At 39.2% G+C, this 27,850-nt stretch overlaps 1 protein-coding gene across 13 annotated transcripts in view; it reads left to right on the top strand.

Annotated features, from left to right (window-relative positions):
* Positions 1–27,850, top strand: part of LOC139449888 (teneurin-m-like) — a 232,840-nt gene that overhangs the window by 68,593 nt on the left and 136,397 nt on the right. For 6 of the 13 annotated variants that reach the window (XM_071231477.1, XM_071231473.1, XM_071231476.1 and 3 more), the window contains exon 1: positions 26,911–27,390. The exons of 5 other annotated variants lie outside the window; for them this stretch is intronic. The gene's annotated coding sequence lies outside the window, so the exon portion shown is untranslated. Of the gene's footprint in view, positions 1–26,910; positions 27,391–27,850 lie in introns of those variants that run through there. 2 more of the 13 variants (XM_071231471.1, XM_071231464.1) reach the window with 2 other exon arrangements.

Here is a 27,850-nt window from a genome sequence, read left to right as displayed (position 1 = left end):
ATTGATAAATAACCCTAAAGGTAAGGATTGAATTTATGTAAACTGATTTCATGAAAACTGACAGATCCAGACAATACAAACATTATCTGGCAGCTCCCACTTTTGAAGTCGCAATAACGCAGAGATATTGCTGATGTGATGTTAAATATTAAATCACTCACACTTTTGAAACTTGTGTATATTGCTGCAAAAGTGCTGACGCAGCATTAAGCAATGTTCACTCACTCGTTTACTTTTAAACAATTAACAAAGAATTAACTTGTTATCATCTGATGTGACTGAGGATGAGAGGAAGATTGTGGATGGACAGACTGCACATGGCTACAAGTTGTGATGCCTATTTATGTGGCCTTACTAACATGGCAGTCTGTTTTCAATCACAGTTCACATCAGTAAGATATAATTAATGTGGAGGAAATTGCTTCATGCTCTTACCCCCATATATTTTTATGCATTCTATAGTTGACTCAACTGTGTCAGCTATTTGATGCAGTCTTCCATTGGTATGTTTGCTGAGGTTTTAAAGTTTTGTTGTCTGTAAACTAACTTAGAAGAGAATCTTGGTTTTGTCATTGTTAATGTAAAAACTGATAAACAACTTTGATTTTATTTAAGGTCAGATGTAATCGTGATTCCTTAAAATTATAAGAAAGATAAGTATAAAGAATTTTGTTTTGAATATTAAATGCCTTGAACTATTGGTATTTATTAACTTTCAGTTTATCATAACTTGTAGAGTTCATATATTAGAGTATATTAGGATATATAAGATGTTAAAAACACCTGATTCTTTCATTTTACTAAAGAGTCAGGTGTTCTTTACAATACACACATGCATGTGCAGCGCTTCTTTAGAGCAGTTGTCCACTATAGTAGTGTGAAAGAATTGGATGTTCTTTTCTTTCTTGTGAGGAGAATATTTCGATATTTTCATTTTCACGCGAAGTGAAAGCAATGAGAATTTTCTAATAATTGTAGCAACTGTAAGTTATGTAGGAAACTCAATATGGCATATATTTGTATTCAAAGGCTTGAGTAATCAGATCGTATTGTATGACATGGATGTTTAGTGTCGTAACGAGTCTATTATTGGTCAGCAGTGTTCAGTTCATCTGTATGCTGAATGAGTAGCACTTTTAAGGGGCACCAGAAACCTGTGTTCATCAGTATATATGTATGGATGACATCGATTTCATCCCATTCATCATTGACCTAGTTCATCTATCAAAGCTTGGAGCCAGCTGCAAGAGGCTTGGCATTAGAGTAGTTCATGCTGAACACAATCTTTCCAAGAGGGGAGTCGTTCATGAAAGAACACTTCTTGCTTCTTATTGAGGGTCCCCGACTCCATTCGTGTCAACTTTTTCTTTATCTTTTGTTCCTTAAAGAATTCCTCTGATCGTCAGTCTCAAGATGGTTTTAACATATCTCTCCTTGATGTCTACAGTGGAGTTTAGGGTTGAAGCATCATGCATTCAGCTGTGTACAACCTCAAGGATGACATGCCCGATCAGGTGGGGACTCTTAAATACACACACCCTACTGCCTCAAGTGATCTCACTGCCGTGTTAACAACCTTGGAGGTTATGGCAAGATTAATGTTTCATGGAACATGAGGCTCTCAAGATGGACAGTTTAGTTTATCACTTGGACCAAGAACTTTTAGATCTGACCTGTGTTTGAGATGGAAAATATGAAAAGGAAGATGAACATAAAGTCTGTATTTGAGAGGTATTTACGATTTGGTATTTATTTGGTTATGATTTTTTCGTGAACGTGAAATGTATACATGGTGTTCCTTGTGATTTTTTTCTTTTCTGCATTTCTTCAACCTTCACGCGAATGTCAATATTTGCATAACATCCTCCGTCATGGGGAACCGGAGCAGAATGGTTTCTCTTCAGCCATTGCATGTTGTGCACAAAATTGAGTACTGGTGAATGATTGCTACAAAATCATTTTCATTTTTACAAGAACCTTTGCCAAAAGCTAATTCTGTATGATTCTGACAATATCATTAGCATGTGTGTATGAATTACTATAAAACAGTGATGTTACCAGGTGTTCGCGTGAAGGTGAGCGTGTCTGCCTTACACGCACGCACACACTCGCACACACACACACACACGCACACACACTTTACATATGTATAAATGAATGATCTTGAACACCACTTTAATTCTCATTTCTTGTCATCTCACCCTTCTTCAAGTATGAGAGGCTTTGGGGTAGCCAAGTGGTTAGAGTTTCGCTCTTCACACTAAAGGCCCGTGTTTGATTCCCCACATGGGTACAATGTGTGAAGCCCATTCCCAATGTCCCCCGCCATGCTATTGCTAGAATGTTGCTAAACGCGGCTTAAAACCATACTGACTCACTCACTCTTCAAGTATGAGAGGATAGGTTGGTTGGTTGGTTGGTTGGTTGTTTAACGCCGCACTCAGCAATATTCCAGCTATATTACGGTGGTCTGTAAATAATCGAGTCTGGACCAGACAATCGATTGATTGATATCATGAGCATCGATCCATGCAATTGGGATTGATGACATGCATCAACCAGTCAGCGAGCCTGACCACCCGATCCCATTGGTCGCCTCTTACGACAAGCATTGTCACCTTTTACGGCCAGTATGGGTTGCTGAAGAACTATTCTACCCGGATCTTCACAGGTCATGAGAATAGGGGAGTCCAAGTAACACAAAACATTTTCAACATGAGAAAACTACAAGTTTTAAAATTAACCATTAAGTGTAACATGCAATAATAGACTGACGCTACAAACCCAATGTATTGAAAACTCAAAATAATTGTGATGTTCTCTCATGGATGATTTTGTGACATTTGGCTGAACTCTTTGATGATTTGTTTGTTTTCCGTTTTCCGTAATTTAACCCGTAGGCTTATAACCAATGATCATTCATGAAAGATGTATGAAGACCTTTAGATCTGTTTGTTTGCAGGGTGCATTGATAGATTCTTATGAATAGGTCTGAGAACACTGAAAGTCCATTCACTTAAACATATAGCAAATATTATAGTAATTTTCCTCTCCTCCAAAATGCATGATTAATTACTGAAGAAATGGAATAAAATGATTAATTGCTTGGGTAAACAGATGAAGAGTGTTTGTGCACTGTAGGCTATGAAAGACAATGCTTGAGTAATTGAAGCAAGTACTTATTGACTTCCATCAGTGGTCTCATTAAGTAAAGTGATATAATGAATCGCAACTCCATACAGATTAATTGTTGATTGGAATATTGTATTGATATGTATTGTGCTGTATTGATCATGGTTTCTGTCAATCATTAGTGGTATGTATGGAAGCTCTCAGTTAAAGCAGAGAGGTTGGACGGATCCTAATGAGGCGTAGATTGTTGACTGGTGTTGGACCGACATGGACGAGGGGAGAGATGATTCCAGATGATTTTATCCAATGCCAAGAGATGCAGGGAAAACGTTCAGGTTCAGATGTTTAAAAATAAATAAGACATTATTAGTTTAATAAAATTAAGGACAATGAAAAATAGATTTGTCAATAATGAGATAAATAAAAAATATGGTTGGATGAATGTTACAAATTAATGATTAAATTATAAAATTTATGAATATTAATGTTATTACAAGCAGATTAAATCAATTAATTAAAAGAAACTCTTTGATTTTTTTAATGTGCTAAAAAATGAAATAATTATTATCCAATTAGTTATCAGTTTGATTGAATACCAATATTTTCTTATGTAAATGGAGATACAACTTTGGGTTGTATTGGTGAGTGAGAAAGGTGTAACACAACTTTGGCCAGTATTTCAGTATATGGCCTGTTATCTTATTGGGAGAGGAAAGTTCTGAAGTGATGAGGCAAGTAGATGTTTAACACTTTGAGAACAACCAGAACATGTACCGTGCTTATAAATCAAGGATCATTAAGTGTCAGGGAAAGTCTGGGATACACTATAGAATTCAGGGTCCTGCTCCACAAAGTCATCTTGGTGCGACAACTATTGTCCGCTGTGAGGATTCCAGGCTGGAATTGATCCCTGGCAACCTATGCTGGCGACCAATGGATCTTGTGGTCAGACATGATGACTTGGTTGATTTAGTGTCATCATACCCCAACATCTGATATAGGTGCTCATTGTATCAATCACTGGATTGTCAGGTACAAACACAATTATTTACAGACTGCTGTCATACAGCTGTAATATTGTATGCGGCATTAAACAACAAACAAACAAACGACTATTGTGAATCATGTGGTAAAGAATTTTGACTTATGATCGTCATAGCAACCACATTTGCAACCTTTTTGGAACAGGGAACATCGTCTATACTACTCATGATGATGATAATGATATAGTAGATTTCATACTGGCAATAGATTTCCTCACGCTGAATAGTACCAGTACTGACAAGAACCTCACAGCAGCATGAAATTTCCAAAGGTGTAATTATTTGGTAAATTATTTTGTTTCATTTGCACGTTTCTTCTACAAATGCATCCCATGAGATTTGTTTTGTACCCAGGAGCATGGCAAACTGTATTTTCAATTTTAAGATTTCTATAGATGACATTTTCGTACTCTTAGATTATATACATGATTCGTCTATAGCTACAAGATGCGTACATCATACGTTTCTAATTTGTAAAATGTCACATTCATATACAGAAGGGAATTGGCTTATGTAGAAAGTGAGAAAAATCTCATTCAGTTAATCTGCTGGTTTGAAAGTGGCAGATATTTTTTACTTTTTTTCATTTAGATTATATCAGCTTTTGGACATACATTCAGCAATATGTGATGTAAAATAATTAGCATTTGATATAAAGAGTTACTCCCACATTGCATGGGCAAGCTGGTTGTGTACATGACTTCCATCCAGCCTTGTTTCTCTGCTAACTGCTGTCGTGGTGGCTCCATGTTAGACAGCTGGAGTCATTTGGGACACTTAAAGAGCTTATTTCAAATGAAAGAAGGTGAATAATATGACAGTTTCAGTAAAATCTTGAATGAAGGGAAGTTTGGAAAGATATTGCCTTCTTGATGCATTTTTGAATTTTCTGACAGTTTGAATTGGAGGTTATTGGTTTTGAAACACGCCTGATGTTGCATGTCGAAATGACAAGGCGCACTCTCATACATCAAATACCGTGCCATTGTTGCGTCAGGGTTGCTACAACTGCAGGGTAGGTTATAAATATGTGATCATGTACTTGAATAGTTTCACTGTGTGTTGGGTCAGCTCCCGGCTTCAGCCACATGGAGAGGTCGTAATGAAGGCTCCGTCCATTCTGTCTGGCACGCTCCACTGTAATCAATCCAGGTGGTGTCAATAGTGCTGATTATTGCCAGTCAATCAGCTGCAACTGACCGCCTTAAATAAACACTGGTCATTATGTGGTGGTGGGTGGATGGCCTAATGAATGACACGGTACACTCTTGGATATCTATACCTACTTTTACTTATCGGCAGTGTGAGGATGTGCTATTGGGGTAATGGTTTGAAATTAGCGTGTGCGTATTGACATACAAGATGATTGATTGAAATTGTTGTAGAAATAGATTCAATTTGTGTTGAAAGTTTGATGAGAAGTTCCATGTGTGGAGTTTGGCAGGTGAGTCTTTGAGTGTGTATATCAATGTAATGTCCGGAAATAATAATAGGGGCATTATTTAGTTGTACCTTTCTTTGTGCACTTCAGTTGCCCTTAAAAGACTGGTGAGTAAGGATGTTTTCAACTTAAGACTTCAAGAAAGAACCCCCAACACCATTTTTTGTAGTTATGATTAAGGTGTGTATTGTGTGGACACAATGGCTGATGAGGAAAGAACAATAGCAACTAGTGTAGGATGATGACTCTTGGTTAGCCAGACCACCTCCGTGGTCCAGTGGTAGAGCTTCTGCCTGGAAGGCGGAAGGTCCGGGGTTCGATCCCAGATCTGTTTGATCTGTCTGTCACGTTAGAATTTCGTCCTATGTTGGGTTTGATTCAAGTGAAATGTTGAGTGAGTGACTTGGGGTTGTGAGTGAGTGAGTTGGGGTTGTGAGTGAGTGAATTGGGGTTGTGAGTGAGTGAATTGAGGTTGTGAGTGAGTTGGGGTTGTGAGTTGGGGTTGACACCTTGCTTGATCATTTTCAGATGCAATGGTGCTTGACCAAGCCCCTTGATTGGAAAATACTCCAGCACCACTGTAACATTAGCATCAGACCAAGTCTAGATACACTATGTGATTGATATTTAAACAGATGCATGGATAATCATCCCTATTAATAATTCGAGGGCAGACTGTGACCAAAAACATATACCCAGTGACGGTTTAAAAGAAATGTTGGTTTTCTTGAAGTATTAAAAACTTGAAGAGTAATCCTCCCTTGATGAAATCATGAGCAGAATACCATTACCCTAACAACATACCCTCATCATTAGCAGAATGCTATTATCCTAACATCTAACCCTCATTCTTGTTTTTGTGCCTCTCTGTTGAAGCTTGGCTTAAAAGGAAAACTCAAGACATGTTGACAAATAAGATTTCTTGAGACTTCAAAGAGAAAAGAAGTGAACACAATAATGCCATCGAGGAGATTGACCTTAATCAGAGAATATGTAATGTAGTTCACAAAATTGCTTTTCTGTAGTAATACTTCAAGAATGTGTAGGGTTGGAAAGAAATTCATTGGTGTGGAAAATAGTATTTGGCAAGAGAATTCTTCTGAAGCCTTGTCAAGTGTGTGGATATTTTTAGTTCAAAACGTTAGTTTTGAACAAGTTTCCTATTTCCAAACCTACAGAGTCTGTTTCATCATAGAATTGCTGTTTATAAATAGACTTCACTGAAAATTATTTATTGCCTGAGAGCGTGTATCTCGTTCACAATCCAACAGCTTCAGCGATTGACAGAGGAGGAATGAAAGATGGAATACAGGAAGAAAAAATGAATAAAAAATGGACATAGATAAGTATTTACATATTAACCTGTGTTATCTGGGTTGTGAAATATATCCTCTTGTTAACGTGCCTTTAGCACCATTCGATGATATCTTAACCATTAGGCGTGATTTACCATTTATAAGACACGTACCTACCACCCTATCTCCACAACAGGCAGAAAATGAGTCTTCCTTCTTTGATAAGTGGTATAATGTGTTACCAGTAAATAAATTGCCAATTATAAATCATGCAACTAGACATTATTAAACAGTGTCTAATTGTTTGCATGGTGATTTCAAGTTTGACTGTAGACATGTTGTAGGTGAATCTTGGACTCATTTCACTACATCCTTACACGACATGAAATTGAAAAAGTCCTGGAAATTGACCTAGGGGAATGTAATAATGTTGATGATATTGTGGTGTTTTATGTTTGAGATCAGTTGGGAATGTCATACCAGTTACCTTGTCTGATGACGTCATCGTCTGCTGCAGCTTACAGCATGCCTGTCTTAAAATGAAGTCTACGTGAACTATGAAAAATGTTTGACATTTGGATGATTCTGCATTTGGAATCAGATTTCTGTCTACGACATTCTGATTGGAAATGTGCTGTTATTTTATGACGATGGGATGAGACTTCAAAGAAGTTTATTTTAATTCACCAGCTTTGAAAAGTGTTGACTGATGCATTTATTTGTTGTCAGCCGTTTTTGTATTCTGGAGAAGTTTGTTTCTGTACCATTTTGTCATTCAACATTTGAGACATCGGACATTTTGTCACTCAGTATGTGAGACATCGACCATTTTGTCACTCAGTATGTGAGACATCGACCATTTTGTCATTCAGTATGTGAGACATTGACCATTTCCTCACTCAGTATGTGAGACATCAACCATTTTCTCACTCAGTATGTGAGACATTGACCATTTTCTCACTCAGTATGTGAGACATCGACCATTTTCTCACTCAGTATGTGAGACATCGACCATTTTCTCACTCAGTATGTGAGACATTGACTAATTTCTCACTCAGTATGTGAGACATCGACCATTTTCTCACTCAGTATGTGAGACATCGACCATTTTGTCACTCAACATGTGAAAGACATCGGACATTTTCTCACTCAACATTTGAGACATCGACAATTTTCTCACTATTGTGAGTTTTATGGTTTTACGCTGCTTTTGGCAATATTTCAGCAATATCATGGCAGGGAACACCTGAAATGGACTTCACACATTGTACCCATGTGGGGAATTGAACCCGGGCCATCAGAGTGATGAGCAAACGCTTTAATCACTTGGCTACAGATTGCCCCTTTTCTCACTATACATGTGAGAGACATAGTTTTCCCATTTTCTCATCATGTGGGAGACATCTATGGAAAAGGCATTGGTAAATAACCTAATAAGCATTGGGAAAATACCATATAAGTAGCAGGAAAATAGCCATATAAGCAAGCATCAGGAAAAGTACCATAGACACATTATGAAAATACCATATAAGCATTATGGAAAGTACCAAGTAAGCGACCCGTGAAGATCCAGGGTAGAATAGGTCTTCAACAACCCATGCTTGCCGTAAAAGACGACTATGCTTGTCATAAAAGGTGACTAACGGGATGGGGTGGTCAGGCTCGCTGACTTGGTTGATACATGTCATCGATCCCAATTGCATGGATCGATGCTCATGATGTCTATCACTGGATTGTCAGGTCCAGACTAGATTATTTACAGACCGCCGTCATATAGCTGAAATATTGCTGAGTGCGGTGTTAAACAACAAACCAACAACCGACCAAGTAAGCTTTAGGAAAATGTCATATGGTCATTAGGAAAATGTCATATGGTCATTTGGAAAGTGTCATATAGTCATTAGGAAAATGTCATATAGTCATTAGGAAAATGTCATATAGTCATTAGGAAAATGTCATATGGTCATTAGGAAAATGTCATATGGTCATTTGGAAAGTGTCATATAGTCATTAGGAAAATGTCATATAGTCATTAGGAAAATGTCATGCATTAGGAAACTTTCTATTCTACAAACTTTGAAAACAACAGCTCAAAGTAGTAGAACACCTCAAGCTACAGAAATAATGCATGGGTGACTGATGCATCAAGTTTGCTAAGGGGATAACAGGTGATGGAATTGTGTATACCTATTCTTAGGAAATCATCTGGCTAGACAACTTCAGAAAGCATGAAGCGATTTGAGCTCATATTTGATATCCCAAAGTCTGTTGCAGGGAAGATTATCTTATGGAAATGCAGACTGCGTTGAGAGTGAGCGAAACCACTCCACTGACGGAGAGCCTGGCATCCTTGAATAACCAAATGCACTTTAATTGATTTCCCTTAAAACTTTGCAGTTTCATTGCATGATCAGTTTGACAGATGTGATATACTTAGTTGCTGTTAATATTGTATACTGATAACCAGGCACGAAGACTCTTGCTCTTTGATCTGGTGATGATCGGCTTGATTGTATCGGCTATAGCAACGCACTTATCAATAAGTCTATGATATGATATATAGAATTGGTCCAGCAAACCAGAAAAATGTCATTGATTTCGCTTCTCATCTGTCATTTCCTGATCAATTTGGCCATCTACAACTTGTAGGATTTATTACAGCGTTCCCTGCGACAAATGGACTTTTATTGTATTTTCCAACATTTCTCGATGACCCAATACTTTATTGGCGTTAAAAGTAAACCTAGTACTAACGTTTGTGTCGCCATATCCTGGCAGTCTAACTATATTGTGGTTTTATATGTTGATATTTCATTTACCATCAATCAATGAATTGCATTCCACGAGAGTAAATTAATTGTTTTTCCAAGCCCGATCTCCTTCACAGATTTGCTGGAGTGAATTTCTATGGATTCTGTCGCTCTTAGTGACATTAATTCAAAATGAGATAATCCAACGTAAGTGTGATGCTACGTCATTTCTGGCGATCTCACTTTGATTCAATCTTCTGCCTCTGTATCTTCGCCTATGGAAATAAGATCGGGCAGACGATACACTCGTTAATGGAGTTTAGTTTAATAAATAAACACTCTAACTGTTCACTCTGAAGTTATTTCGTATTGGCTCTTGTCTATCTATTTTTGATCATGTGTCCTTGAGTTAATTTTATTGTAATTCATTGTTTTTCTATATTTATTGATCAATGTTTTAATTTGATTATGTATTATTTTGGTCCTGCTGTCAAAACCTATAGCTATGGCACTGAATCATTTTTGTTGTTTTCATTTTTCATTATTCTTTCGGTTCAACAATGTTACCCGTGGTGATTTCTGGTCAGAGGCAAACAAATGAATGGGTGGTCAGGCTCAGTGCCTTGGTTTATGGCATGTCCTCGTAACCTGACAGTTGCTCATTATATCAATCAGTGGATTGTCTGGCTCAGAGTGGATTATTTAAAGGCCACCAATAAATAGCTGAAATAATTCTGTGTGCAGCATTCAATAATGTAACCCAAAAATGAAAGTGAATCCTGCTGTGAATCTGACAGTGATCCTGCTCGATGACTCTAAACCAGTGAGGTGTGATGTTTCACTGAGCCAGCCATCCTTCTCTTGGGTTGGTGTCATGTGGCTGTCATGTGAATGACATGTGTCATGTGTTTTGTATTTACATGGACTGTCACCACTGTAATATGTCTACAGGACGTGGTATGTTCAAGGTCAATATGTTTTGGAGTCCTAGGGGTTCAGTTTTGGCTTCAAGGATACAAGTTTTCAGAGGAGTAACCTAAGTTTATATCTTGTGGAGATGCAGATATGTCATTAAAGTCGACCTGTAGCATCATCCTTGGCATGATTGTTGTGTAGAGTTGTGTCCCTTTGCACTACCAGAATCTGCTGCTCATGGGTTCAAATCCTCTCGGTAAAGCGGCATCACTTTCCTTCCACTTTCAACTGACATGAAATATAACTGAAATATTATTGAAAGTGGCTTTAAACATACTTTAAAAAATGGTCTCACTTACTCACTCACACAGGGGGCAGTGGGGGTAGCCTAGTGGTTAAATCGTTTGCTTGTCATGCCAAAGACCTGGGTTCTAATACCCACATGTGTACAATGTGTGAAGTTTATTTCTTATGTCCCCTGCTGTGATATATTGCTGCAATATTGATAATAATGGCGTAAAACCATACTCAATCACTCACTTAATCAAACTTGCTCAAATTTACTCACTCACTCACTCACTCACTCACTCACTTAAACCATCTCACTCACTCACTCACTCAAATCATCAGTGCAGACGACTGATGGGATTAATATGTCTGCCCTCTCACAAGGGAGACAGTTATTTGTGAATTAGAAATGCAAGTGCGAGGAGTAGAAATGCAAGTGCGAGGAGAACCACATTGTGACAGCTGTGGTGAAATTTGATAACGTGCACGAGCCTGTGTCATGCAAGGAGGCACAGGCTATGTCATGTGCATCGCCATGCCAACACCCAGCCATCTGCATACAGTGCAGATGTGCAGGATTGCTCTGTGTCGTGCAGACCTCATTGTGTGTGTTGATTATGCAATAGGGCTGGCAGGTCTGGGTGGCCCAGTAGTTGAAGGGGCCACATTCACAGTGCAGAGTTGTGTCCCTTTCATGTGTATTGATCCTATGATCATGGGTTTGAATACAGATTTGCCCTGATCCTTGGTTTGTCAGCTCCGTGTTCCTAGGTTTCACGAATGTGATAAGAGTCCAAAACCTGAATTACTTTTGGCTTTCTCCACTTCAAGCCGCCACACAGTGATATGACTGAAATAGTGTTTAACATGGAGCAAAACCTCACTCACTCACTCATTATAGAGACCAGGGGTGGTTGGGTAGCCTTGTGATTAAAGCGTTCGTTCGTCACGCTGAAGGCCGAGGTTTGATTCCCAACATGGGTACAATGTGTGAAGCCCATTTCTGGTTCCCCGCCGTGATATTGCTGGAATATTGCTAAAAGCGGCGTTAAACCATACTCACTCCTCACTTATAGAGACCAAGCGGTATTATACTGTCCTGTCTTCTCATGTTAATGATATGGGAAGACTGATTGAAGTTACCGTATTTTAAGGGTTTCATAAGTTTTTACTTTTCATACTTTGAAAGTCAGTTGACTTTATTCAGATTATGTATATTGGGATAATCTTTTTGTCAAGTAGGTCTTTGTTAACCTTAGAATAGTCTCAGCTTTCTGCCTACAGTGACTGGATATACAATGGGAAGACTCGATCACTTCCCCCACTTACCACTCAATCAGTCGAGCGTTTTCGGTCACACTGGGATCACATTTTTGTGTGAAAATAAACAAAAGAAAAGTTTATTGAGTAAATACTATGGTTCCAGCCATTTGGTACTTGTGAATATTTGATTTTGCTGCTCTATAATATTCCCTTTTCAATATCCTCACCTCACACCTTCTAAAATATGACCTCACACAGGGGTATTTTCTTGGCAAGAGAACAAGACAAACCTTGTCGTGCCTCCAGACGACTTTATGCTTTTAGCAAGATTGTCGTAACAGCATTAATGGATTGCCAGAGCAGAGTATCTGGTTAGTTATGCATAACACAAATATGACAGTGCCAAGATAACGAAGAATTTGACGCTTATGCTTGAAGGAAATGCAAACTTGAGGGAAATTCATAACACAAACAATTGGAGTCGTTGGTCACATCCCCACTGAAGTTTAATTGAAGAAACACAATTATGCAGTGGATCTGGACAATACAAGTTGTCCAGTGGTGCAGTGGCTTGACACGGAAATCAGTTATTGGGAATAGAGCCCTAATGCCATGGGGTTTTCCAATCCTCTGTGTATTAGTCCAGGGACATAATTGTAGTGAATGTTTAAATAATACATGCGCCATGTCATATTATCAGCTCTCCGATTACGTACTAATGTATTAATTGCTATCTCTTGTGAAATGGTTGTCGCCATGGATCTGATGCTACACACAAACATACAAGGGCTTGAATTTGTAAATTTGACAGGCTTTGAATGCAACTCATCAGGCTGAAAGACTGTCTGCATGGATAACATTGGAGTCTTGCCATCACTGACTGAGGATAAATAAGGTAATGAATTAATAATGTCCATAGAGTTATTTACTTAAACTCTCAAAAGACACAGAGCATTTGCCATCTACAGCTTAGTATTTGGCTAGTGGGACATTTGTCAAGGGACTTGGTTGTTTATTTTGCTCAGTGAATTGTTCAATGGTGCCATTTACTTTTAATGGATAGTTAAGCCGTAATATTCCCACCATTCCATCTTTGTATTAAAGGCTTAATTATGTCACTATTTGGGACCTGCAGGGACCTGTAGGCTAAACCTTTGTAATGTAATGGCTTGTTACCTAACGAGTAGGTGATTCTGTGTCAGATAGATTTATGATTTGTATGAATATTTTTTAAGAATTATTGTCTTGGTGAAGATGGGTATCATAAGCGCGACTTTGAATTCACATGGTGCTTCTGGACATTTAGGCTGGGCGTTTTCGATCAGCTGCCACTGTCAGACAGGGGGACTGGCAAAGATATTACCTTCCTTTATCAGAATATTTATGGTTTAAAGTGATGGTACCTTATGAATATTTTAAAAGAAAAGTTGAAAATGAGAACTTTTGATTAATATGGTTGAAAATGATACTTGACACACCCTTCTATAAAATGTGAGTCATGTTTTTTTTCTTTATGATTGTAATGTCTTCTGGTGAACTAAATTTTGGGTTCAGTCCGAGTTTTTAAAAATGATCACTTTTATGTGTACTTTGTGAGCATAGATCGCCTAGCGGTCACAGTCCTGCCTAGTTTTAGCGTCACGGATATGCTGGTCATGGGTTTGAATCCCACTCACCCCAACGTGATCCTTGGTTTATCACTGTTATGTTGTGGCTACACTGTGGGACGAGACACTCAGTGGAGGTGGCAGAAGCTGAGCCCTGCTGCTAATTCTGCTGGGTCGGTTGTCCTGGTGGCAAGTCTGATGGACTATTGGCGCCAACAATTACCATTCACAACCTGATGATCAAGCGTGCTGTACTAAAAATTGTGGAATTTCCAAACTCGCAGATTCTTGTGCCTGAAACATTGTAGCGCGAACCTAGTTTGCCGACTCTTGCAGAATGCTTTCAGTGCATCCATTCCTTCCCCATAAAGTAGCTTATAGGCCATGTCTGATGGTTACCAAACTGTACTCATTTGCAAGTTGATTGTTTGTCAGTGTAAGAATATTGTCTGAGTAGGGAAGAAAGTCTGTCTCTGAAGTAGAGGACAACAGCAGGTTTTAACGAGGCGGTTAATGGCCCTCCAGTGAATGAGATTTATGATGTCATTCCTTATGCTGAGATACAGGCATACGAGTATTTAGGTTCCACTCGGCCTGCACAAATTGATTTGTGCATGTCAGGAGGTTTGCCAACGCCCAACAATCACACGACAATAGGGACACAGATCAAACCAAGGATACTGGTGTTGGATCTATTTCTACCTGTTTACTTTGAGGTTTGCAAGGATCAAACGAAGCTGATAGTGTTATGTCATCATCTGGTGACTCGTTTGAAATGATGATTCTAGATGAAGCTGCTGTTGCATACTAAACCGGGGCTTGAGTCGATAGGAGTTATATTAATTCAGTCGCTGTTATGACATATTGATATATTGGGTACCATTTTTCTAAGATATAATATTGGTAAAAATGTACATACTTTTTTATTTAAAATCCAGGTCAGACTAGTTGCTGGTAGATGGAACTTGTAAAAGAGCTGACTACATGGAGATTGGGAGGTCACCGTGTATATGGTACCCTGATGTGTGGATGGGTGCTCATACTATCAATCTTTAGTTAACATGTTTGTCAGGACATGATTATTTATCGGGTGTCCTGTAACTGCTGTGAATTTTTTATGTTCATCTTCAAGGAAATGGTAATTTTGATATATTGGAGAAGAAACAATGAATAATCAAATCCTTTATGGCAAATTATGTAAACTGTTGCCATGGTAACAGTAGTTTCAGCAACCGTAGTTACATAAACAGCAGCTGATATGTGATGCAATATGTGATCCCGAGGCCGTTCAATAAACTTGAACAAATCATGTCTTTATGCTCTTTGTCACATTGTATCAATATTTGGACAGATATAAAGGACATCCATAGCTTTCAAGTCAATTTCCTCTAGACAATCCAATTCGTTATTTCTCTTTGAAAGTATATTTCATTATCGGTGTATATATCTATCCATTCAATCAGTGCCAGTTGCTTTATGGTAAGTGAGATGGGATCCCTATCTCCATATCGTGGCCATCATTTAATCCATTGCAATCCAGAACCCGCAATTAGAGAATTAATCACTGTCCATATCACAATGTCCACCCAGGAACTAACCGTCTCCCTGTGCTATTACGGCCGATATGCTAAAGCACTTACTTGATAAATGCATTTACTTGATTGATGTTGGAGAAAGTTTGGCAGACTGAGACTGAGGGTTATGCCTGATGCAGAAATGGATGGATTTGTACATTATTTCAACACGCATAGCGACGCCGGAATCGCATATTGCACGCTGAGAGGTTCATATTTCACGGGTTGTATGTTTCATACCAAGGTATATATAATACATGAAATTAATGTTTAGATGGAGAAAAATGCCAGGATTGGGATAATTTCACAACATTTTTGTAGTCTTAATCATGCATAGTCTGTCTGTTTCAGAACTGTGAATATGCATTATGTTATGTAATAATCCTAGAACTAGCGTGAGAATGTTTTTTGTTGGGGAGATATGTGGAACTTTACAAGGTTGTGTGATGCAATAATGGGTCTTGGTCACAAACCGGACACCTTGTTTAATTACAGAGAACATGCTCTGCTTGGTGCCTGGTTATTCTGATAGAAACCTGGGGACGCACCTATGGTGGGAGTAATTAGACATGGACGCCATTTCTCAGTCGGGTTTCCTAGAGGTGCAGGGTTGGCGCTGTGTTTATGTTTTACTGCATGGAATGGACATTACATGACAATCTGGCATTAAAAGAAGGAAAACAGCATGGTCTTTGTTTATATAGATATCAAAGAGACATCAAAGAGGGAGTGAGGAACGTGCAGATCACCTGATTATAGGAGAAAAATAACAATAATAACTGGAATTGTCATTGTTTTAGAAAAAGAATTTGGTTCAGTAAGCGTTGGATTTTTTGCTTTATGATCTTGAGTTGCATGGAAATTGTTTATAATGTTATGCCTAATACATAGACGTCTGGATTTAAGGAAGAAATAAATTGATACAGCTGACGGAGTAGGTTAGTTTTGGCATTTGTCATGAGCAGTAGTTTCTGCGGAGTTGTTTTCCTTGCAGGTTGAACAGGGTATTGTTTGAAACTTTTTTGTAAATGCCACTGAGATTTATTTTTTTATTTGATTTGTTTATACTGTGAGTTGTACAGCTGTGATAACATGTGATAAATTCCTTGTATAAATTTACTATCCGGGTACCTAACCCCTCTATTACCCTGCCCTACCTGAGTACCCGCTGCAGGTCTCAAGAGTTGGGTACATGAATACACTGAAGTTGACTGACGCTTTAACTTATTATTCATATTAATTTGTTTGTTTGTTTGTTTGTTTAACGCTGCACTCAGCAATATTCCAGCTATATGACGGTGGTCTGTAAGTAATCGAGTCTGGACCAGACAGTCCAGTAACTGACAACATGGGCATCGATCCACACATATGGGATCGATGACATGCATCAACCAAGTCAGCGAGCCTGACCATCCGATCCCATTAGTCGCCTTTTACAACAAGCATCGTCGCCTTTTACGGCAAGCATGGGTTGCTGAAAACCTATTCTACCCCGGATCTTCACGGGCCCAGTCATATTAAAGTCAGAAGGAATGCATGCATAGTCAGAAACAAAGACTTATTGTGTAACAATGGAGTTTTATTGTTATTGTCATTAAACAATACATCAAGTGACTAACGAGTCCGGGTCCTGTGGGTACCCAGGTGCTACTCTGGATCCACCTGAACGAGTACCCAAGTTACCTGTCGCAGCCCTGATGATTCTATGGTATTAGTGTGCTTTCTTGCTCAATTTACCAATGCCTTTGAATGAGGAGAATGTTATTGCTAGAAATACTAGAGAACTGTATTACACCAGTATACCTTAATGTCAGTACCCTACTACATCTTATTGGCGGAAATATCAAATAAATGTCTGACATGCCTGACTGATGTTGTGAAAAAAGCCCCCCATTAGTGTATCCGATGTTGTCTGTAGGATGATTTCACCAACAGGAGTTTAATATCGCAATAAAAATTATAGATGAACAGAAAGTTTAAGCCAAACGCAAACTGATCATTTAATCATAACAAGAGGAGTTACATAATGTTACGAGGTAAATTATACTACCGGTAACTATACTGTGTCCTTGTCATTTTGTGTCACTAAAAAAATAAAAGTTTAACCGCAAAAAGAAGTCATTATGTACTGTGGTTCATACAGTTTAGGTTGTCTTCCTTCCAGCTACTGATTCTATTCCTACATCAAGTTCAGATGCTATAACACAACAGGAACAATGTTCACAGCAGTGTTGAGTCACTCAATAGGGAGCATTAAAGTATAGATGTTCTTTGGGGATTTATTTAGTTGTGGACAAAGTATATCTACTGCAGTGAATATATAACTGCCTGCAAAATATCATTGTTGTTTGTTAAAGCCACATTTGGTTATATCAAGTTTGGTGAGAGGACCATTTAACTCTCAAAAATTGGGAGATTTCCCACCTAAACATTTCGTGCCGTACAAAGTGTTGGTTTTGTTTAAACATATTTTATTGTCCAAAAACATAATATGATTGGAGACAAATGTAAAACTTATTGATCCTTCTCCATAAAACAAGTGTAGTCCATCAATAATGGATATCTTTTAAATTACCATAAATTTACACATTACTTGTGCACCGAATAAAAATAGGCAGCATTTAAATTTCAAATTTGAATTTATATTTCAAATTGAAAGTCCCTGTGGCCCATTTTTGTGCAACTTAGTCCCAGTACAGTTCCATTCTTTGATTGAAAAGTAGGAGGATTGAATTACAACCTTGTAAAAAATCCAGCGGATAAACCATCATGTGTTTTCAGAGATAAAGGTGGGGGGGGGGCAGTCGGGTAGCCTAGTGGTTAAAGCGTTTGCACGTCACGCGAAGACCCGGGTTCGATTCCCGACATGGGTGCAATGTGTGAAGCCCATTTCTGGTGTCCCCCGCCATGATATTGCTGGAATATTGGATACAGCGTAAAACCAAACTCACTCACTCACTCACTCACTCACTCACTCACTCACTCACTCATATGTTTTCAGAGATGCAGGTGGGGGGCAGTCATGTAGCCTAGTGGTTAAAGCCTAGTCAGCCGTGATATTGCTGGAATATTGCTAAAAGTGGCATAAAACCATACTCACTCACTCAGATATGCAGGTTTTATTGAGTAAACAGTGCCTGGAAATATCATTTCAAATTTCATCAAGTGAAAAAAAATTTGGCATCAAATTCACGATATAACCTTGAAGTGTGACACGATGGCAGTGTGGATTGCTGTGTCGTCACTGGGAATGTGATGATGTCATGACATCACATGCATCTGGGATAACTGAACATGTCAGGTTAGCAGAATGTACACACACAAATAATGAATCGAAGTTCTGTTCCAACTTGTTGTTTTATTAACATGGTATCCATAAGGTCTGAGTTCGATTCCATTATCGGTACTAATAGTGAACCCAGTTGTCATATGGTTGTACCTGCTCTAGAATAAAACCCATCACATTCACTCACTAATTCTTTCAAATTCTCACCTCCACATTCTAGCAATTAGTGTTTAATGTTTAAATTTTATTCCGTTTAATATCAGCTGCATACTTTGGGATGTCATTGTTCAGGTCATATTGATTCTGTATCATAAATCATTGAAGGCAGATAATATTCCATCGATCATATCAAGAAAATTCTGGTAATTTTATTTGGCCATGCAATACATTATTATAAATAATGTCTCTCAGATTACTCTGATACCATCTCCATATCATAAACAAGTGTCAATGGTAATTTTATCATGTACAATCCATTGGCTTGAATTCCATCTTTGTGATGGTGTTTGATTACAATTATTATCCATAACCATATCCATGTATCATAACTGGAAAAAAGATAACATAAATGTTTCCTGACAGACACATGATTATCTGCATATGCCAACCATGTTATAAGCCCAGATCACGTTTTTGATCTTAATTGAAGGCACAGGTTGTTTGAATTTTTTGTTTAACACCGCACTTAGCAATATTCCAGCTATATGATGGTGGTCTGTAGTAATCAAGTCAAATCCAGTGATTGATATCATGAGTATCAATCTAGGCAAATGGGAAAAGAAGACATGCATCAACCAAGTCAGGGAGCCTGACCACCTTATCCTGTTAGTAGCCTTTTTCAACAATCAGGGGTTGCTGAAGACCAATTTTAACGCAGATCTTCACAGGACGATGGCACAGGTGGCCGAGAGGAAAAGAACTCACTGTGCATCCCATTGGCAGTTGGATCTGCTCAGGTTCTGATCCAACAGTTGCTTCTTTAGTGCCATGACTGTGTGGTCTAGACTGACATTTAGTCCCAGAAATAAAAAGATATATGTCTACAAAATATAAATTAAAAGATAATATAATCCAAATGGAGCCCAGAACAATCCTTGATTTCAGATTTGCCAAATCATTCTCGTCTTGAGTTGGACTCCTTTTTATTTTTATTCTCTAGGGTCTGGGGGGACAGACTCTTGGTGGTCTAGCTGGCTCAGTGACTTGGCTGATTGTGTGGCATAGTACTGTGATGGTGTGGATCATTTCTCATGATTTCTGTCACCAGTTTGCCCTGTCCAGACTCAACAGTTCACAAAATGCTGTGATATGGCAGATGGAGCCATTATGCAGGACAGGCATCTCTTGGGTTTTTCTCCAAAGAATCTGGGTTCCATTCACTACATTGGTATAATTTTTGTTTCCCTCACAAACTGAAACACTCATTCACTCACTCACTCACTCACTCACTCACTCACTCACTCACTCACTCACTCACTCACTCACTCACTCATTCTATATGTAGGCCCAGCAAACTGAAAAACTCACTCACTCACTCACTCACACTCTATATGTAGGCCTAGCCTATGTTGGTCCCCTGGGCTTATAATAACAAGATGCTGTATGTCTCATCTCACTTTCTAACACCATAATAATTCAGAATGAAAATGGGTCACATGAGAATTAATTCCTCCGAATCCCTAATCCGATATTTCCTTATCAGCTTTAACATCAGAAATATCTTGGTGAACTCATAGAATGTGCCTGTCTTGTCGTTTTCCCAGTTTACAGATGATGAAATAACTGCATGTAAATGGGTGTATGCATAGTGATTCAGACTCGTTAAAATTTCCTCCCAAAACTTCATTCCCAATCTTAAGCCTATAGATGCATTGATCTGCTATTGCCATGATATAATCTAGATATCAGGACTAGTTTTTTGGAAGGCAGTTTTTATGATTGGGTTTAGGAGAGCTATGCCGTTATGTCATGCCGTCAGTAGTTGCCGATTTTGATATTGATCACATGACATGGAGATAATGATGGGTTATTTATATCATAGTTGTTGCCTCGTCATTGCGAGAGATATTGCCTCAGGAACATGTGCTGTTCAAAATGAACTGTTAGAGCGTAAGAGGCCTTTTTCTCTCTATGACAGGAATTCGGACAAGATATGATCCATTGTCACTTTTGTTTCTGAAAGAACAGGGCAGTGTTTGCAGTAGATCATGTTGCTATGACGATGAAACTGTAATCGTTAACCCAGCGAGTAGAGTATTTGCCTGCCCGTGACATGTTCGACTCTCTGACCAGATTCAGTATTGTCCATCTTCCTGGATTCTTGCGACATGAAACTGATACTAAACCAGACTGGTGGTTCCTGGAAGTTCTAGTCAGGACGTCCATTGTTCACGGTTCTATACATGAAACTGATACTAAACCAGACTGGTGTTTCCTGGAAGTTCTAGTCAGGACGTCCATTGTTCACGGTTCTATACATGAAACTGATACTAAACCAGACTGGTGGTTCCTGGAAGTTCTAGTCAGTACGTCCATCGTTCACGGTTCTATACATGAAACTGATACTAAACAAGACTGGTGGTTCCTGGAAGTTCCAGTCAGGACATCCATCGTTCACGGTTCTATACATGAAACTGATACTAAAACAGACTGGTGGTTCCTGGAAGTTCTAGTCAGGACGTCCATCGTTCATGGTTCTATACATGAAACTGATACTAAACCAGACTGATGGTTCCTGGAAGTTCTAGTCAGGACGTCCATCGTTCACGGTTCTACACATGAAACTGATACTAAACCAGACTGGTGGTTCCTGGAAGTTCCAGTCAGGACGTCCATCGTTCACGGTTCTATACATGAAACTGATACTAAACAAGACTGGTGGTTCCTGGAAGTTCCAGTCAGGACGTCCATTGTTCACGGTTCTATACATGAAACTGATACTAAACCAGACTGATGGTTCCTGGAAGTTCTAGTCAGGACGTCCATCGTTCATGGTTCTACACATGAAACTGATACTAAACCAGACTGGTGGTTCCTGGAAGTTCCAGTCAGGACGTCCATTGTTCACGGTTCTATACATGAAACTGATACTAAACCAGACTGGTGGTTCCTGGAAGTTCCAGTCAGGACGTCCATCGTTCACGGTTCTATACATGAAACTGATACTAAACCAGACTGGTGGTTCCTGGAATGTCCAGTCAGGACGTCCACAGCTGCCGGTTCTATGATCACTCATATCTTTGTGAACTGCTAGCAAATGGCACTGCATATTCTTGGGGTAAAACATGGTTCCTCAGTGCCCCATATCTTGTCTCTATGGTAACAAGAATGGGTATTGGGGTACACAATGGCTGCTGATTATGGCTAGTTGTTCACACCAAGGCTACAGGGTACAATCATGACTAAATGTACACACTAAAGGTAAGGGGCACAGGAGACATTTGTAGATGGCAATTAAAATATTCCAGTTGCCTCACTCCTGCTTTCATTTATTTGTATGTTTTGTTTGTTGTTTAATGCCCCACTCTGCAATATTCCAGCTACATAATGGCGACTGTAAATAATCAAGGCTGGACTAGACAATCCAGTGATTGATATCATGAGCATCGATCCACACAAAAATGTGGAATACGATGACATGCATCAACCAAGTCAGGGAGCAAGACCACTCGATCCCGTTAATCACCTCTTATGACAAGCATAGTCACCTCTTACAGAAAGCATGAGTTGCTGAAGACCTGTCCTACCCAGGATCTTCACGGGTCTGCTCTCATTGACGACAGTTCTATTGCACATGCAGACCGCTGTGATTCAACTGGCAAAAAAACAATGACATTTGCTCATACTCCCATTTTCAAGATGAATACACTGCATATTCACTGTATATAAGAGCTGACAGGCGGAAAACAATCACCTTGCACTCTGAAACCTATTCCGCTATTCGACCTCGTAAAGAAATACAACCAAGAAAGAATTGCTGCATTTTAACATAAATCAATAATTTTATGCATGTGTTGAATACTTGGAAAGGTATAAATTCATAATTTGTTTTGCCGGAAAGATAGTTTCACCACTTTTTCAAACTATTATCTACAAAGCTGATAAGGAAAGCAGAACAATGCAAACATCAGGTTTGCCTGATGTTAAAAATCAAACCAAAGATAATCTTTGTTAATAACAAAAAACTAAAACATTAAAAATTTAATAGTTTTCTCACTCCCTAATAATCATAATTCAAATATTAATAATTTTCACTTTTAAATTTGATCGTCTGATAATGTTAAAAATTCTCATCTGCTGAACGATATGCTCTGGGGTTTTAAAGTTGGTATGAAATTGATTCCAATTTGTTTTTTTCATCACAATATTTTTAATGCTTTTTTAGAATTAAAAAAAATTATAATGGAAATTATCTCCCCAGTTAGGAAATAAACTATTATCCAAAACGTTGATGACACTTTTCAGAGTCAGTCAGCATGAAGATTGCTCTGAATTCCTATTAAAGCTATAAACTTTCACTGCTAAAAATTAAAAAAGTTAGCACCAAGAAATGCATTTTTCAAATTTCAAATTTCAAATTTCACAATTTTTGACTCATTTCCAAATGTGTTAAATTTTGATGAGAACGTCAGTGTCAGATATCCTTAAAAACGGCCAATCTTGATGCCCACAGATCCAGCAGTAAACTTTATACAAACATTTTCCTGGTTGGATCGTACAATCAATACAGGATGGTGCTATGGAATCGGTGCTGGAATCGCCAGACTTGGCTCCAGCCTGCTGCGAGGAAACTCTGGGAGTGGGGGCAGGTGAAGGCTTTAATTCCACTCTCTACCACCAGAGGGAGCCACAGGTCACAACTAATCAAAATTGTAATGTTGATTTTGGCCTGGTCAGTAGAGGGCAGCTTGGACTGGGCCCTCCGGGTGAGCTGTGAGAGACTGGTACGTTTATGCTACCATTGATGCTGACAGAAGCTGCCCTGTGTTAGTTCTAATATTTACTTACACTTAGTGTTCCGTCAGTGTGATTAATTGTCATATTGTTCATTAGTGGTCTGCAATACATGAACGAAACTTTGTTGATTTGTTGTGTCTTTACAAGTGTACACCTTATCTGGCTATGAGAGGCTGGGGGTCCATGGGTAACTGGACACTTGTCGTGGGGAATAGGCAGGTTTAGGTTGATTTGTTATTGGGGGTGGATAGGTGGTGGATCTTCAAGTTCAACTCCATGGCGATGGACATGATCCTCTCTTGTAAGTGTTGGTCCATGGGATGATAACAAGTTGATCCCTGTTGAGGATGGTCAGCAGCAACCTATGTTGGTCGTCACCCGGATCAGGATGGGTCTGCAGCAACCCATGTTGGTCGTCACCCGGATCCCTGGTTAGGATGGGTCTGCAGCAACCTATGTTGGTCTTCACCCGGATGAGGATGGGTCTGCAGCACCCGGATCCCTGGTTAGGATGGGTCTGCAGCAATCTATGTTGGTCGTCACCCAGATCCCTGGTTAGGATATGTCTGCAGCAACCCATGTTGGTCGTCACCCGGATCCCTGGTTAGGATGGGTCTGCAGCAACCCATGTTGGTCTTCACCCGGGTCCCTGGTTAGGATAGGTCCACAGCAACCTATGCTGGTTGTTGGAGGCGATCAAATGGATCGTGTAGTCAGATTCTGTTGATTGTGTGTCATCATACGTCAACATCAGAGATCGTTGCTCATATTTTCAATCCCTGGATTGTCAGGTCCTGGACTCGATTATTGTCAGGCAGTCATATATCTGGAATACTGCTCAGTGCAACATAAAACAAACGTGATATTGTTTGGGGAAATTTGAAGAAGGGTGAATGGATGTGTATAGATGGACTGGTTAGGTTAGGTGAATTATGTAAAGATGAATGGATGGATAGATGTGTGTTCAGTTAATGGATGGTGGATGGAAGGGAGGTTTTTAGATGGAGGAGGTGGATGACAAGATGAATGGATGGTTTTTTGATGTATGAATAGAAGGTGTGATTATAGATGGGTGTACACTATGCACTAGTATTAGACAGATGGATACAGGCAAAAGTCTGTCAGCATGGAGTTGGTTGGTTGGTTGTTTAACGCCACACTCAGCAATATTCCAGCTATATGACGGCGGTCTGTAAATAATTGAGTCTGGACCAGACAATCCAGTGAATAATATCATGAGCATCGCAATTGGGATCAATGACATGCATCAACCAAGTCAGCGAGCCTGACCACCCGATCCCGTTAGTCGCCTCTTACGACAAGCATGGGTCGCTGAAGACCAATTCCACCCCGGAATCTTCACGGGTCAGCATGGAGAAATGAATAGTGATGAGTCCCATGGAATGCACAGTACAACAGGAAGTGATAGATACTGGGTACAACAATAGAGACCAATAAATTACTATATTGTCAGGACCCACCGCAGTAGGAAGACAACAGAGGCGGTATCGGTGTTCTGGGTCCAGATGCTGCACTAGCCACACATGGAAGGTGTAAGTTGTACTCAGTAAACATGTTCCGTTATCATAGGTTCCTGTGGTAATTAATATGAGCATATGTGATTTGAATGGATTTTTTAGTATAAAATCAATGTCCTGTGAATGTTAAATGCCTATAAACCCAGGTTGATGGTTGTGTAATTTTCTACTGTACGGAAATTGGAAAGAGATCTGCAAGCCAGGGTTAATGTGGATATTGAAAATGCATGTTTAATGGACTTTGTAGCGATTCTAGGGATTCCGGCTCGGCCAGGGGAAGGGATGCGTAGCTCCAGTCTGCAGTTGTTTATGATGAATGTGGCACAGACTTGACTTGCATAATTAATATCTTCCATGTACACTGGTATCAATATAGACAACAGGCAGCTTTGTGTCTGTAGGAAGTCAATAGGAGCTGGTCATACAATGAAGGGGGTGTGGCAATTGAAAAAGTGTCAGGAATCAGAGGACAGGACAAGGTTGGGGATGTTTGAGAAAATTACACTTTTAAATAGGTCGTGAAAACAAATTGCCAGTCTTCTATAATGGTAGATTGACATTCAGTCTATGAAATCTTATGTTACACAATACCAGAGCTCCAGATAAGCTGCGTATCTGCGTAAAATACGCATCAGAAATGCAGAAATACGCAGTAAAATAATATCCAAGTGTATCAAATACGCAACGAACATTACAGATACGCTACAAAAATAAAGCTTGTGCGTATCATCAAAATGTTGTGAAGTAACCCTGCGTATTCGATTGGCAAATCAGCAACTTATTTTGAAATTATAAACGGGCATTCCGTCAACCTTGCCAAACTCCACGATGATCATTTGCCATCACACTTTCTTGTGGAAGTATCGTGGTATTTTTAGTCCTATAAAGCTCTCGAACCCACACAACACCAGTTTGCAGGGACTAGATGAATAGTGTTTTTAAATATTTAACTTAAATACCCACATGTGTAAAAACTAGTGGGTAACAGAAATGTGAATACCCAGATAGAATTACTGATACCCAGTGATTATAAAATGCATGGGTAAAATACCCACAACACCAAAAGCTTATCTGGAGCTCTGCAATACTCTTCTCGCCTCTGAAATTAAACAACTAATTTTCCTAATGCTGATTTCATTCTTTGGAAGAGAGCTAGCTGGAGCTGGCTGGACTTGTTTTTGTATACATATCTAGATTGTGTTTCTTTTTCATAAAATATATATATTCCAGTCACATAGTGCAGGACTACTATGATAGATGGACAGTGTGTTCCATCTCCATATTCACATGACCAGTCCATTTCATTCCTGTTGTCAAAGTGGAATGTCATAAGAAATGTTCATTTATTTGGCTTTTTAATTATTTGAATTCAGTTGATATTTGCTGGGATTGTGAGACTATTGATCGTTTCCTTTTAAAAATACATATGACAAACCCAAGACCATCACACTTCTGTATGAAGCCGATATCATATTTCAAGAATCTCAAATTCCCTGTGTCATTTCTAACCTTCTCCCAGTCCATCTGTCCTCCATGACATTTCAGTGTTCAGTTGGAATGTCCATAGTCTATATGATGTACATTACCACAAGTGAGTTGAGGTATCCTGAGACTGAGACCCCCTCAATGCCACATAGTCCAGTGACCCATGGGTTGCGATGAACCCTAACCTCTTGCCCCTGTGGGACGTATACACTGTGCCTTACATCAGTGAGAGGGCCTGTCATGGATGGTTTTATGAAGTGCCTGGAAGTCTGCCCATTGCTCTCTCTCGTTGGCTCCTCCGATCAGTGGGCCTCAGCCGGCTGGTGTGTTGGGTAGGGAAACCATCAATAAGCCAGCAGTCAGTCGCGGAGTAAGGAGGTGGAAGCCTCTCGCTCGCTCAGTCTCTCGTTCTCCGTTAGTGTTCTCTAGCGAGGAGGATCTAATCAATGGAAGAAGAAACAGGGTAACGGAGGCTGTTGCTCTTCTGTCTGCAATGGATGCTTGTAGAAAATGCAGTGTTTGTGGATAAACAATAACTGTGCCAGACTGTGGAATATTCCCTACAAGGAGACATACTGGTACAGCCGATGGATGTTCACGGTACGGCGACAACTGCTTGTGTTTTGATGGAGATTTGGTCGAGCTGATGCTGGTTGTGCATACTGGAAGCACCGACACCAGGTGATGGGTCTGCTAGTGTAACAGTAGAGGTACTTTTCATGGGATTCCTACTACTCTCTGTGGCATCGGTTTCTGTACCTGGATGGACTTGTGTATCTGGCTGTAGGATTAGTCGTGGTTATTTGCCATGCTGTAGGTATGTGAACACTTGGGTCACTGAAGGGGGGTATCATGAGAGGTCCCTCCTTCCTGGTAGTTTTCTCAGTACCATCAATAGATGTCACACTTGATGCAAATTGGCAGATATCCTTTCAAATTAAGTTACCATTATTAATCTAAATTTTAAAAGAATGTTTTGGTTTTTTTTAATTATTTACTGTCAATTCATATTCTTGAATCTTTGCTTAAAGTTAGGGTTTATTTACTACTACTACTACTACTACTACTACTACTACTACTACTACTACTACTATTATTTCTATTATTACTATTATTATTATTATAATAATAAAGGGTTTATTTGAATATTACAGGAACTGATTCTCATTCTCGGTGATCACCCCTTCACTGTTGAGTCAGTGCATTGCCTAGGTTGTAAAATATACATGGTGCTTATCGCATGATGTGTCGGAGGTCTTGCTGAAACATCGAGCGAT

This window comes from Haliotis cracherodii, unplaced genomic scaffold (genome assembly GCF_022045235.1).
Source record: "Haliotis cracherodii isolate W230 unplaced genomic scaffold, xgHalCrac1.p SCAF_8, whole genome shotgun sequence".
Taxonomy (NCBI): Eukaryota; Metazoa; Mollusca; class Gastropoda; order Lepetellida; family Haliotidae; genus Haliotis; species Haliotis cracherodii.
The sequence above is the reverse complement of the archived record's forward strand: the minus strand, read 5'-3'. Positions and strand labels throughout refer to the sequence as shown.